Source organism: Bos indicus x Bos taurus, chromosome 19 (assembly GCF_003369695.1).
Source record: "Bos indicus x Bos taurus breed Angus x Brahman F1 hybrid chromosome 19, Bos_hybrid_MaternalHap_v2.0, whole genome shotgun sequence".
NCBI lineage: Eukaryota > Metazoa > Chordata > Mammalia > Artiodactyla > Bovidae > Bos > Bos indicus x Bos taurus.
This window is the reverse complement of record NC_040094.1, coordinates 59,653,087-59,666,260: the sequence shown is the minus strand read 5'-3', so window position 1 is coordinate 59,666,260 and position 13,174 is coordinate 59,653,087. Positions and strand designations below refer to the sequence as shown.

Below are 13,174 nucleotides of genomic sequence, written 5' to 3'. Positions count from 1 at the left end.
TATTAAACAAACAAACAAACACCAAGTTGATGGTAATTCGTTACAGCAGACCCAGGAAACTAGTACAGATATAAATAAAGTTCTTGCTACCAGGATTGTAGGATTGTATGAGGGCTAAGGGTGGTTTGATCCCTTTCTAGGAATGAAGATGGAGGAACTGGAGACAGTTTAGCAGAGAGAGATCAGACAGAGTCAGAGAATCTGTATGCAGGTCAGGAAGCAACAGTTAGAACTGGACATGGAACAACAGACTGGTTCCAAATCGGGAAAGGAGTACGTCAAGGCTGTATATTGTCATCCTGCTTATTTAACTTATGTGCAGAGTACATCATGAGAAACGCTGGGCTGGATGAAGCACAAGCTGGAATTAAGATTGCTGGGAGAAATATCAATAACCTCAGATATGCAGATGACGCCACCCTTACGGCAGAAAGCGAAGAAGAACTGAAGACCCTCTTGATGAAAGTGAAAGAGGAGAGTGAAAAAGTTGGCTTAAACCTCAACTTTTCAGAAAACTAAGATCATGGCAAATAGATGGGGAAACAAGGGCAACAGTGAGAGACTTTATTTTTCTGGGCTCCAAAATCACTGCAGATGGTGACTGAAGCCATGAAATTAAAAGATGCTTGCTCCTTGGAAGGAAAGTTATGACCAACCTAGACAGCATATTGAAAAGCAGAGACATTACTTTGCCAACAAAGGTTCGTCTAGTCAAGGCTATGGTTTTTCCTGTGGTCATGTATGGATGTGAGAGTTGGACTGTGAAGAAAGCTGAGAGCTGAAGAATTGATGCTTTTGAGCTGTGGTGTTGGAGAAGACTCTTGAGAGTCCCTTAGCCTGCAAGGAGAGCCAACCAGTCCATCCTAAAGGAGATCAACCCTGAATATTCATTGGAAGGACTGATAATGAAGCTGAAACTCCAACACTTTGGCCACCTGATGTGAAGAACTGACTCATTGAAAAAGACTCTGATGCTGGGAAAGATTGAAGGCGGGAAGAGAAGGGGACGACAGAGGATGAGATGGTTGGACGGCATCACCCATTCAATGGACGTGAGTTTGGGTAAACTCCGGGAGTTGGTGATGGACAGGGAGGCCTGGCGTGCTGCAATTCATGAGGTCGTAAAGAGTCGGACACGACTGAGCGACTGACCTGGGTATAGCAAAGGCACTAAATGATGCTGACTGCCCTATCAGGAGTGCCCTCTGCAGTCTCGATCCCCAGTCCTCCTTTCAGTGAATGCACTAAATGATGCTGACTGCCCTATCAGGAGTGCCCTCTGCAGTCTCGATCCCCAGTCCTCCTTTCAGTGAATGCACTAAATGATGCTGACTGCCCTATCAGGAGTGCCCTCTGCAGTCTCGATCCCCAGTCCTCCTTTCAGTGAATGCACTAAATGATGCTGACTGCCCCATCAGGAGTGCCCTCTGCAGTCTCGATCCTCAGTCCTCCTTTCAGTGAATGCATGAAACACCACAAAGCAGCGAAACTAAGAACGAGATGATCTGCGTCTTCAACAGCTATTTGCCAAGCACCCCGCTTGCTCACTGAACAGCGTCTGATAATCCTGTGTGCCTCTCCTCTTTGCTGATAAACCAGAACAGCTCATACGGCACCAAACATCAGCACCCCAATGCCCACGTGGCCTGCCACCAGACTCTCTAAATGTGCAGTCGGAAGGTCCCTCGGGGAAAACCTAAGCAGAGAAAGGCAGAGAAGGCAGGGGAGCCTTCTGCAGCAGCCAAGGGCAGGCTGGCTGTTGCGGCTGGAGCCCAGACAAAGCGCGTCCACCGGGCGCTGACTGATGATTGGCTGTGGGAGAGGCCCCAGGGGCTCCTAAGTCACAGGTGGGTGCCTGCAAGTCACCCTCCCAGGGGGGCTCTGGCCTCAGGCCCTGCCTCACCGCGAATCACAGATAGCACCCCAGTGTCTCAACCCCACGCTGGGTGGCCCTCGCCCCACCCATCGCACCCCTGGAGCCTGTCCCATGCTTGGTGATCTCAGCCGGCCTCACACAAACCCTGTCAAGGAGGCGGGACAGGTGTTACGATCCCCACTTTCCAGACGGGGAAACTCTGCTGGAGCTGCTGCATGACTCGCTCAGGGCCACCCAGGGAGTACAAGCCCCAGGGCTCCGTCCACAGCCCAGGGCGACGGTGACCCCAGCCTCCCTGTGTGCCGACCAGGACTTTAGGGCTTTAAAAGTTGCTGCTGTTTAATCGCTCAGTTGTGTCCGACTCTCTGCAAACCCATAGACTGCAGCCCGCCAGGCTCCTCTGTCCATGGGGTTCTCCAGGCAAGAACACTGCAGTGGGTTGCCATTTTCTCCTCCCGGGGATCTTCCCGACCCGGGGATGGAATCCGTGTGGACTGCGTGGGCAGGCGGGTTCTTTACCACACCACCACCTGGAAAGCCCAGGGCTTCACATGAGTGGCACCAGACAGCAAGGGGATGGCTCCTCTGCCTGGGCACTGCTGCTTTTTTGGACGCTGGGAGCACGACTCCCTGAAGTTCCCACCTATTCCCAGTCTATCAATCTCTGTCCTCCGGCTTGAGGGCGGGAGGAGAAGGGCACTGCCTTTGGAGGCGGTGGGGGGAGGCAGGCATGGCTTGTGGCAAGGCAGTGCTGCCCCTAGGAGCATGACGCACACTCTCGGGACCGGGGAGGTGAAGCTGTGCACCGTGTACTTTGCTGGGCACGGAGGAGAGAGAGGCGAGAGCAGAGCTGATCTGAACGCCTCACTGCCTCGCTCGGCTCACAAGCCAGGACACTCCCACAGGCCCCGGAAGCACCCTCTGTTTCCCTAAGCTGTGCCCAGCAGCCTCCGCCAGGGTGGGCTGCTGCAGAGCAGAGCGCAGCAAGAAGAGTCCCCCTCTTCTGGTCACAGGGCAGCCGGGCCCTAGATCAGGGGGCGCCCGGGAGGTGGCAGAGCTCCTCCTCCATGGGGCCCCTGGATGACATCGGCCCGCAGCACCCACAGCCATGCCCAGCAGGCCTGACTGAGCTGGCAACCAGATCCCCTGAGGTGGCAGCCGCAGGCGGGGCGGGGAGGGCCCCGCAGGATGCCCGGATTCGGGCCAATTTCCCGGCCGTGGTTTCCCCTTACCCTGCCTCATCCTCCGTGGAATCTGTACCCCGAGGGGCCCCTCAGGAGAAGCTCTAGGACTAAGAGGTCCACGGCCTCTTCTGCACACGGGGTGAGGCGGGCAAGGAGCCTGAAGCAGGGAGCAGACAGTGTGGGAGCCATGAGCAGTCAGACGGCCCGCAGCAGGTTCCCATGGCACCCTGACTGGCAGCGTGAATAGCTAACCGCGCCCCAGACAGGTGCTGGCGGCCTGGCCTTAGGAGTGCTCGCTCAGAGCACAAGCTGATTCACTTCCCCCTGTCGTCTCCGGCAGAGTGAGTCAGCGGAGCTTCGCACCAGCTCCGCCACCTCGGCCGAGGAACACGCACGCCCGTCTCTCTGTACCACCTGTTTCCCAGGACTGCGGGGCCCCCTGCAGCCAGCCCTCACGGTTTAGGGCAGACAGCGTCCCTGGTACCTAGCCTCCAGCCCTCCCGGTCCCCGCCCCACGCCCAGGACAGCTCAGTGAGTCCAGACCGCGACCCACCAGGAGTCCAGAGGGAGAGCCCGACAGGTGTGCATCCGGGCCCGAGGATGGGTGAGCTGGCGCCACCTTTGACCTTTAACAGCCCTCTGCGACCTTCCCAACCCTCTTTGGAGATAGACTAGAAGTGGAAAATTCCAGAACTGATGAACCAAAGGGCAAAACCGTGAGGCGACGTCAGCTTCCCTCTGGGGAGTAACAGGGACTGAAGGTGTGAAACCGAGTCCCGGGGATGTTGACATGCTTCCTACTTGCTACGTCAAGGGGGAGGCGGCCCTGGCCACCGAGGCCACGATTCTGGAGGCTCCTGTGCTGGCTCTGGAGTAAACCTTTTAGGAAGAATCACCCGGAAAGACATCCGATAACACTCACCCAGGGAAAAGAAACTCATACATCTCTGGGTCATCTTTTTGTCCCCACTCATGTATGGTCTCTCCTACAAAATTTTTTTTTTTGTAATTAAAAAGACAAAGTTAAAGAGGGAAAAGGAAAAATATGAAAATAAAAGACAACAGTTTTTAAAAAAGAAAAGAAAAAAACCTCACTGAAATAGTTTGGGGATTTACATTTTTTTTTTTTCTTTCATTCTCAAAAAGTCCCTCCCACTACCTGGTTTCTAAAACAGACGGTAAACAGAGATGACATCAAATTGGGCAGCGACTGGCTCTCCCGGCCAGGGGCTGTCCGCAGGTGTGAGACTGACAGATTGAGCAAAGATGACACTGTTGCTATCCTTAGAAGATGAGAAGCACGGAGGAGGAGCAAGGAGCCCTGGGTGTGGGGGGAACCCGACACCCCGCACCGCTGGCCTTCTGGGTAAACTCGTTCGTCTAGATGGGGGCCCCCGAAGTGGGGCTCCCTGTTGGGGAGTTTTGTTTACCCCTCACCTCTCAGGTATGGTTAGCTGAATCACGCCCCGAGGGCTCCGAGAGCTCCGGCTGCACGCTGTCTGCGCTCCACGGAGCACTCCGGACTTTCCAAACTGCATCTTGAGATCCGCTGGTTGCCGCCACGGCTTTGGCTTGACCCCTGAAGGGGACGAGGTGCTTTCCCCGCCACACACACGTCCCGCACATCGCAGCTGTGTCCCTGGCCCCGAGCGGACCGAGGCCAGAGGGGAGGGGACAGACTCCACCCCTGGCGGCTGGCTCGGGGGACAGCATGAGTCATGAGGCCTGGCCGGTGACCGCGATGTCCTGGGGTGAAGTGGGAGGCCTGGGGGATGTGGCCCAAGGCAGGGGCCAGAGCCACAGTGACTCAGACTGGGGCCCCCGGGGGAAGTTCCGTCGCTGCATCCTCTGGATGGCTCCTGTCCCCCTGGGTGAGGTCATCCCCAGGGCCGCTCAGAACTGGGACTTGCTTGGTTCTCTGTGAGCGCCTGGCTTCCCTCTCAATTACCGTTACAGCAGGAATTATCATTTTAGCATCCACACCTCTCCGCTACCCGCCACACACACACACACACACACACACACACACATGATGGATGGACCCAGGCAAACAGCCTGTCCTCCCCCCGCGGCGTCAGATTTTTTCATCTGTAAAAACAGGCCTTTCTCCTGATGATCTCAGGCAGGAGCCTCCAAGGCTCAGAGGTGGTGAGCAGACTGCTCACTGAGAGGAAGTCTGCTAGATCCATGAGAGTGGGTGATATTCTAATATTACTGTTTGTGACTAGTGCTCCACGGACCCGGCCACTGGGCCATCTGCCTTCATCTCCCCGGGCCACTGGGTCTGGAAGTAAAGGAGTCCAGGGTGATGGGTGAGAAAGTGTCTCTAGGGACTTCCCTGGTGGTCCAGTGGTTAAGAATCTGCCTGTGCAGGAAGAGGGACAGAGGTTTGATCCCTGGTCTGGGAAGAGTCCACATGCCGCAGAGCGACTAAGCCCACGGGCCTCCAGGACTGAAGTCCGGGAGCCCTAGACCCGAGCTCTGCAGCAAGAGAAGCCACCAGGATGAGAAGGCCCAGCGTGGCAGCTAGAGCAGAGCCCGCACAGCAGGGAAGACCCAGCACAGCCAGAAGACCCAGCACAGCAGCTGCGCCGGGCGGGCTCAGTAGCCGAGGCCCACGGGCTCAGCTGCTCTGCGCCACGGGGAATGTCCCCGGACAGTGGTGGAAGCCAGTGTGCCCTCACTGGCAGGTGGATGCACACCCACTGTGCCCCCAGAGACGTCCTACACCCGCGTTTTTGGGTTTCCTTCCCATTCAGGTCCCCAGAGAGCATGGACCACAGGTCCCCGCGCTCCACGGGAGGCTCTGCTTAGTTACTTCTCTTATCCAGAGTATCAGTACTGTGTGTACTGACGGAGGTCAATCCCAGTCCTGTGATTTCTTCCGTTTCCTTTATTTCTCCTCCGTCACTACTAGTCTCTGCTGCCCAGTCTGCGGCCTGCCCGAGTGACCCACGGGGGCCCCCCCACAGGGATGATGGGGGGTTTGACCCCCGCGCGAAGTCCCAACCCCAACGTGAGGGCCTCTGCTGAGTGAGGCGGGCACAGCTGTTGAGACTGAGCCCCTGGGGGCAGGCTTCGGCTTCTGCTTCTGCCGTGGCTCCCAGCGCCCTCGGGGGGATCGCCCCCCCGCCCCCAGGCTCCCCCCGGCCCGGGCCCCAGCCCCAGGCCCTCAGCCCCGCCTGCAACGGCACTCCTGTCCGCAGACCCCAGGCCGAACCCTGCTTTGGCCTTGATGGAGCTGCTGCTCGCAGACAGCTCTTCCCGCCTCAGTTCCCCCGAGTGTGTGCTCAGACATCAGCTTCTCAGTGAGGCGTCCGCCCTATTCAAGGCCTCGCCCTGCCCTCCCCTCCCCGCCCAGCAGCACACTTGAATGGTCCCTGTTTCTGTTTCTTCCCGCAATGCCATCACCTTCTTCTGTACTAGATAATCTACTTTTACACCTGCTGCTTCTTATAGCCCCTCCCCTGCCCTGCACTGGAAGGCAAGCTTTGTGAGAGCGGGGTGGCGTTCTCTGCCTGGAACAGCCCTACCACACAGCAGACACCCAACAAGGATCTGTTTGATGAATGAATGAGTGAATGAACGAATGAATGAATGAATGAGGGCATCACTGCCATCAGAATAGGGCTGTGCCTCTCATAGAATGAACTGGCATTCAGGCCTGTGGGGGGGCAAGTCACCCAGAGAAGGGAAGGGAGAGGGCTGGCTCAGGCGGAGAGCTCTGTTCTCAAAGGCTGTGCCCACAGTTCACCTGGAAATCCCCTGGAGTCACTCATTAACGCTGCCCGCCCCCACCACCCACACACAGGCTGCCAGTCACCTGAGCCCAGACAGCAGCTAAAGCACAGTTTAAGCCACGGACTCTCCCTCCCAGGCCCGCCCTCCCGCTGGGTAGTCCACACCATGGTCTGAGCACCCCGTCTGAGCAGATCCTACCACGAGCAGCGACAAAGGGGGTGGGATACATGAGACACCCGAGTCCACGCAAACAAGCCCCCCAGGCCCCAGCGGGGGAGGCGGGGCGGCCCGGTAAAGTCCTGGAAGCAAGGCGATGCACCAGCTGTGGGGACCTCCGCGGGCACGGGGTCCTCTGGGCGGGGCATGGGAGACGGCGAGGCACACAGACGGGCATCTGGGGAGAGGGTGGGGGAGCTCAGAGGGGGGTGGCAACGGTTCAGAATTGGAGTGCGTGTGCGTGCTGAGTCACTTCATTTGCGTCCAACTCTTTTCAACCCCATGGACTGTAGCCCGCCAGGCTCCTCTGTCCATGGGACTCTCCAGGCAAGAATCCTGGAGCGGGGTGCCAGGCCCTCCTCCAGGGGATCTCCCCAACCCAGGGATCGAACGCACGTCTCTTACATCTCCTGCACTGGTAGTCGGGTTCTTCACCACTAGGGCTACCCGGGAAGCGGGTGGCTGGGACAATTCACCGTCACTCGGAATAGGGAGAGACCTCCGCGCACGGGGGCTGGCTCTGGCTTCGAATCCTGGCTCCCCTGCTAAGTAACTGGGCAGCCTGGGCACAAAGACGGGGTCTCAGTTTCCTCCCCTGCAGGCGAGGTACAGCATGACTGATCGGCTTGGCTTATAAGAGGTGAGAGGGAGTTCATCTCAGCAAAAGCCGTGACAGTGGAGCCTGGCCTGAATTCATCATGACGACTGTTAGAATTTATCAGCCTGAGTCTCGGGACCTTCTCTGATGGCTCCTGCCTGCCAATCACCACTCGGGGCTGGTACCCAGGCGTGTAGGGATACCCAGGCAACCAGATATGACATGGAAGGAGAAGAAATCCAAAGCCAGGGGGGCTTCGGGGCTGCGGCCATACCTTGATTTCGGGGTGCAGCTCGCCTTTCAACTTGTCCTGCTTTCTTGGTTCAAAGCATCTATGCATCTATTCAGGTCAGCCACAGCCCTCTGATTTCACCTGGAAAAAGAAGGGGAGATTTACACCAGGGAACAGGACCATGACACTCAACTTCAAGCTTCAGACGCATGCCAGGCAGTCTCCCAGGGACACAGGGATTTCTAGGGACTCAATAAAGAATAAAATTGTGTGGAATCAGAACGAAGGGAGAAATCCATTTCCAATCCATCATATATAAGGCAAACTGAAGAAAGCCTTCAAAAGAAATATAGGTTATCAGCATGATAAACCAGACCGAGAATAAACTGAGACACGATGGGTGTGACACAATAGTAACTGTTTTCAAATTACGACGAAATTTATTTTTTCATTTAAATTTATTTATGCTTAATCAGAGGATCATTGCTTTACACTATTGTGTTGGGTTCTGCCATACATCAACACGACCCATCCACAGGTACACATATGTCCCCTCCCTCTTGAACCTCCCTCATACCTCAAACCACCCCCATCCCACCCCTCCAGGCTGTCACGAAGCACCGGGTTTTAAATCCACAGTTGACCTTTTCTACAAAGATAATCTATGGCCACAGTCCTGAGTTGGGGAGCCTTTTGCTCAGAGATTCCTATGATGCTATTTCTGAATTTTCACATGTTCCCATCTTAGGGCATGTCTGGATTGATTGAATGAGATAACACGCAAGGAACACCTAGCCCTGTGCCCGGCCCCTAACGTGCACTCAGTCAATATTAGCTATGCTTTTACTAATTTTACTCCTTTGTGGGTTTCTAGAAACCAAGGCTATTCTGCACCATCCACAGAATTCCTGAGCAAATGGGCACAGTTTTCAGTGTAGTTGCTGTTGCTGCAAAAAAAAATAGATATTTAATCTTTAAATTCGACCCCTGTTCAACTTACTTCAGAAACCAGGAAGAGTAGTATTTCAAAAGGTGTTTAAAAATAATAGCTCCATTCTCAGCTTCCCCATCATTAGGCTCAAAGAAATCACTGGAGATCCTTAGGCTGGCAAATGAAAACAGAGAGAAAAAAGAAACGGGGGGGAAACAATACCATCAGATTTGAAACAGAAAACCTGTAACCTTTGCTCACAAGAGAAAGCGTTGTTTGGGTGGCGTTTCGTTCCTCGCCGGATGCGCACACATCAGAGTGGGGCTTGGATCATTCACTTGTTTCTAGAGTTTCCGAGCCCAAGGGCCAAGCCAGTTCTCTGCAGCTACCGGATCAGGGTCCCTAAGTATTCCAGCACCCCTCCCCAATGCTAGGGACACATGTTTGTTGGGTGGGCTTCCTCTCCACACCCAGGAACTCATCTCAGGACCAACTTCCCAGGCGGTGCAAGTGGCAGAGAACCTCCCTGCCAACGCAGGAGACGCGAGAGAGGTGAGTTCGATCCTTGGGTTCGGAAGATCCCTTGCAGAAGGAAATGGTAACCCCGCAAATGGTAACCCACTCCAGTATTCCTGCCTGAAAACCTCGTGGACAGAGGAGCCTGGTGGGCTATGGTGAGTGGGGTTGCAACTCACAAATGCCAGAAAACTCATTGAAAAGAAGCAAGCAAAACAGCAAGATGGGGCTTCCAAGGTGGCTCACTGGTAATGAATTCCCCTCCAATGCAGGAGCTACAGGAGATGAGGGTTTGAACCCTGGGTCAGGAAGATCCCCTGGAGGAGGAAATGGCAACCCACTCCAGTACTCTTGCCTGGAGAAGCCCATGGACAGAGGAGCCTGGTGGGCTACCGTTCATGGGGTCCCAAAGAGTCAGACACGACTGAGCAACTAGCACAAGCACGCAAGAGCAAGATCCTCCAACTCCAAGCCCAGTGTCCAGAATGGACTCCTGTTCCTGCTATTACTTTATGCAAAGCCACCCTGATGCTTTCAGCTGATTAGGTGGAAAGCATTTGATAAACCCATCAAGCCCAAACCTGGGCGAGTGGAAATGAATCCAGCTGGCCTTCCAGGGGAGATGAGAAATGTCACACAAATGGATCCAAATTTACCCTGCCCCTGCGACATCTCAGTCCAGCCAGGAGCAGACAGTGGGGAAGAGGGCAAGGGGAACCTAGGGGAGGGGGTCTTCTTGAAATCCTACAGTGAAGTGAGGAGGGAACTGAGGGTCCCCAGACACGGCTGCTCACTGAAATCACCATTCCCCGACCCCAGGCAGCTGGAAAATCACACTGCAACCTGGCTCCCATCCCCAGTGGTTCTGATGGGCCCAGATTAAGGTCCTGGCACTGGGATTTTTAAAAAAGGGATTTTGAAGTTCCCAGGAATCTGCCTAAGGCCAACACACCCACTGGGCACAAGTCCAGGTCTCATGACACTTTTTTGGGGGGGGTTACAATTTCTTTTTAAAATCAGAAGGAGTTTTAACAATAATATTAATGCCTATAAAGCAATGAATCCAGCCTGGGTTATAGTCACCCTTTTATGAAGGCATAAAATATCATTATTATTTGATTGACTTTTACAAGTAGGAAGGAGCCCCCATAGATAAAAGTACCTCAGGTCACAAGAATCTTAATTCAGCCCTGAATTTACCTATTTCCTTCCAACTGCCCAACCTGCCAGTCTTTTTTTCCTCCAGATTTAAACCAGTTCTCCGACTGAGGGGTCAGTTTGCTAGTTTTGACTCTGTTGCGAGCATCAGAACCCTACTCTCAAATAGACTTAGAGCAAAAACAACAACAAAGGAGATGGAACTTTTTGCTACACTAAGAAGTCCAGCTGTGTTTGGCTTCAGGCGGTCAACTTGCCAGGTTTCCCTGAGACCCTCTGTTGAATCCCCCTGGACCCCCACCCCAGCCCGAGGACTCTCCCCCAACTGCTGCTCATGGACTTGCCCCCCGACTCGGTTGGTCCCACGCCAGGTGCACTGGGCTTGATTCTCAGCAGAGAGATGCCCCAGTAGCCACCTCCGCCCCTCCTCGTGTGGAAGCAACGCCGCTTGGCAGGGCAGAGCGGCACCTCTGAGGTTCAAGCACTCACCCTCAGCCCCCTAGGGTGTAAGCACCAAGCATCCACCCCACCTGGGCCCAGAGAAGACAGTTATACCATCTGATCTGGTATATCATACCATGAATTTGAGGGTTAGATACAGAGGAAAAATCAACCTAGATCTTTACTGGGATTTGTCTCCAGGTTAGGATTAAAGTTTCCTTACTTATTTCTTTTAATTTTCTTGCTAGTCTTCCCTGGTGGCTCAGATGGTAAAGAATCCACCTGCAATGCAGGAGACCCGGGTTTGATTCTTAGGTGGGCAAGACCCTCTGGAGGAGGAATTGGCAGCCCACTCCAGTATTCCTGCCTGGGAAATCCCATGGACAGAGAAGCCTGGCAGGCTACAGTCCATGGGGCCGCAAAAGAGTCAGACACAAGTGAGTAACTAACACTTTCACTTTCATTTATTTCTTTTAATTTTCTTGCTGCAGGGCGGTGGGGCAGGGGGAGGGGGGTGGTGGAAAGTCCTTTCTCTGCCTGCCACCCCTAGTAAGCCTCTTAGACACCATCGTTATGGTATTTCTATTTGAGAGTGTAAAATAGGACTGTGCTGGTCTCCATTTCACAGGCTGCTCATTGGTACTAAATTAAACCATGTGTTCAATTGCCTAGCCTATTTCCTGGCCTGTAGTAAGCAGTAGCTGTTACTACTATTGTAAAAAAAAAAAAAAAATTACAGAATTGCATAAGTTAAGAAAAGAAAAATCTGGAAAAAGAAAGCAAAGGTTACCAGCTGTCATCTCGAGGTAAGTAAGTTGATGGGTGATTTGTGTCCTCATGTTTGCAGGTCTAAAATGAACAGGCTCTGTTTGGTAGAGAAACAAAATGCCATGGTGTTTAAAAACTAATAAACGTGCAAGGGATATTCATCGTCTTGAATCAGAAATAAAACTATCCCTGCCATTAAAAACAAAAAAAAAGTCAAGACAGAGTTTGCAGAATGGCCTGTGAAATAAAAAACGGATTGGAAACTGGGGGTCAGCGGCTGCCAGCTTGATCCAAAGTTTGGGGCTCAAGGTGCAATTCGGCAAGGGCACCCTTGGGACCCGCACGGCCAGGGTGAGCCCAGAAGTCAGACAGGCCTGGACAGCCAGGGCCTCGGGGTGATCTTAGAAGCAGTCTGAGATTTCCCTGAAGGGTACGGTCAGCGCTGGCCTGGCCCGTGTACCTGACCAGGAGTCCTCGCCCGCTGACAGGCTGCAGCCCCAGGGCTCAGCAGACCTGCTTTGTGGCATTTTCCGAATACCTGCGTTGTCACAGACAGAGGGCTCTCTGACGGCATCAGCGTTTCAGTTCAGGACCTACCACTGCCTGGAGCCTGCTACCCAACCCCAGGCTGCAAACAGAGCCCCGGCTCCACGATGAAGCTTGCAGGGGCCGATCCGGAAGCAAGAGTCCTGCTTCCCTCCGCGCGTCTGGACAAAAGGGAGCGGATGTGGGCCTGAGGCCTGGGATCCTCGTGGACCCCGGTCGGCACTCAGGTCCAGCCAGTTGAATTGCCACCCTTTCCCTTCCTCCTTAAAGATTCCCTGAAACCCTGCACCTAACCTTTTCTCCTAAGCCCGGTGTGCCAGCTGCCTACAGGGCAGGCTGTTCACCGATTGGCAAATCATCTCAAATTCTCGAGGACGAAATGGGACCTCTTCCATCCTCTCAGCCAGGCTCCCCTGGGGAGCTCCTCACTTCAGTGAATTCAGCTTAACTCTCCCCATCACCCAGATGTGCAGCCCTGCCCTGAACCAGTGAAGTTGCTCAGTCGTGTCTGACTCTTTGCGATCCCATGGAGTATAGCCTACCAAGCTCCTCCATCCATGGAATTTTCCAGGCAAGAGTTCTGGAGTGGATTGCCATTTCCTTCTCCAGGGGATCTTCCCGACTCAGGGATTGAACCCAGGTTTCCTGCATTGCAGGCAGATGCTTTACTGTCTGAGCTACCTGCCCCAACGCTGAGTTACTCACTCCACCTCCAGTCGGCTCTTCTGCTAAGGTTGTTCACAGTCTGTCTCTTGTTATCTCCCCATGGCCATGATAACTTCAGGTCCAAAATGTTCCATAATAATAATGTCATTTATGGTCGATTGTGTCCCTGCCCTTCACAGGTGGTATTCCCTCCTCTGGTATATCTTCTCACCTTGTTCACTACCCTTCACCTCGTTCACTATCCCTGGTTCTATTTCTGGGCTGGGAAGCTCCAAGCTCTTTGGTGCCTCGGAGTCTCTGC

The 13,174-nt window shown here is 54.1% G+C and overlaps 1 long non-coding RNA gene across 2 annotated transcripts in view; it reads right to left on the bottom strand.

The window, feature by feature from the left end:
- Positions 1–13,174, bottom strand: part of LOC113878090 — a 163,202-nt gene that overhangs the window by 18,901 nt on the left and 131,127 nt on the right. Inside the window, exons 2-3 of one of the 2 annotated variants that reach the window (XR_003506909.1) lie at positions 8,848–8,952; positions 7,890–7,988 (exon numbers count right to left, since the gene is read on the bottom strand). This is a non-coding gene — a long non-coding RNA (uncharacterized LOC113878090). The remainder of the gene's footprint in view (positions 1–7,889; positions 7,989–8,847; positions 8,953–13,174) is intronic. The other variant, XR_003506908.1, reaches the window with a different exon arrangement.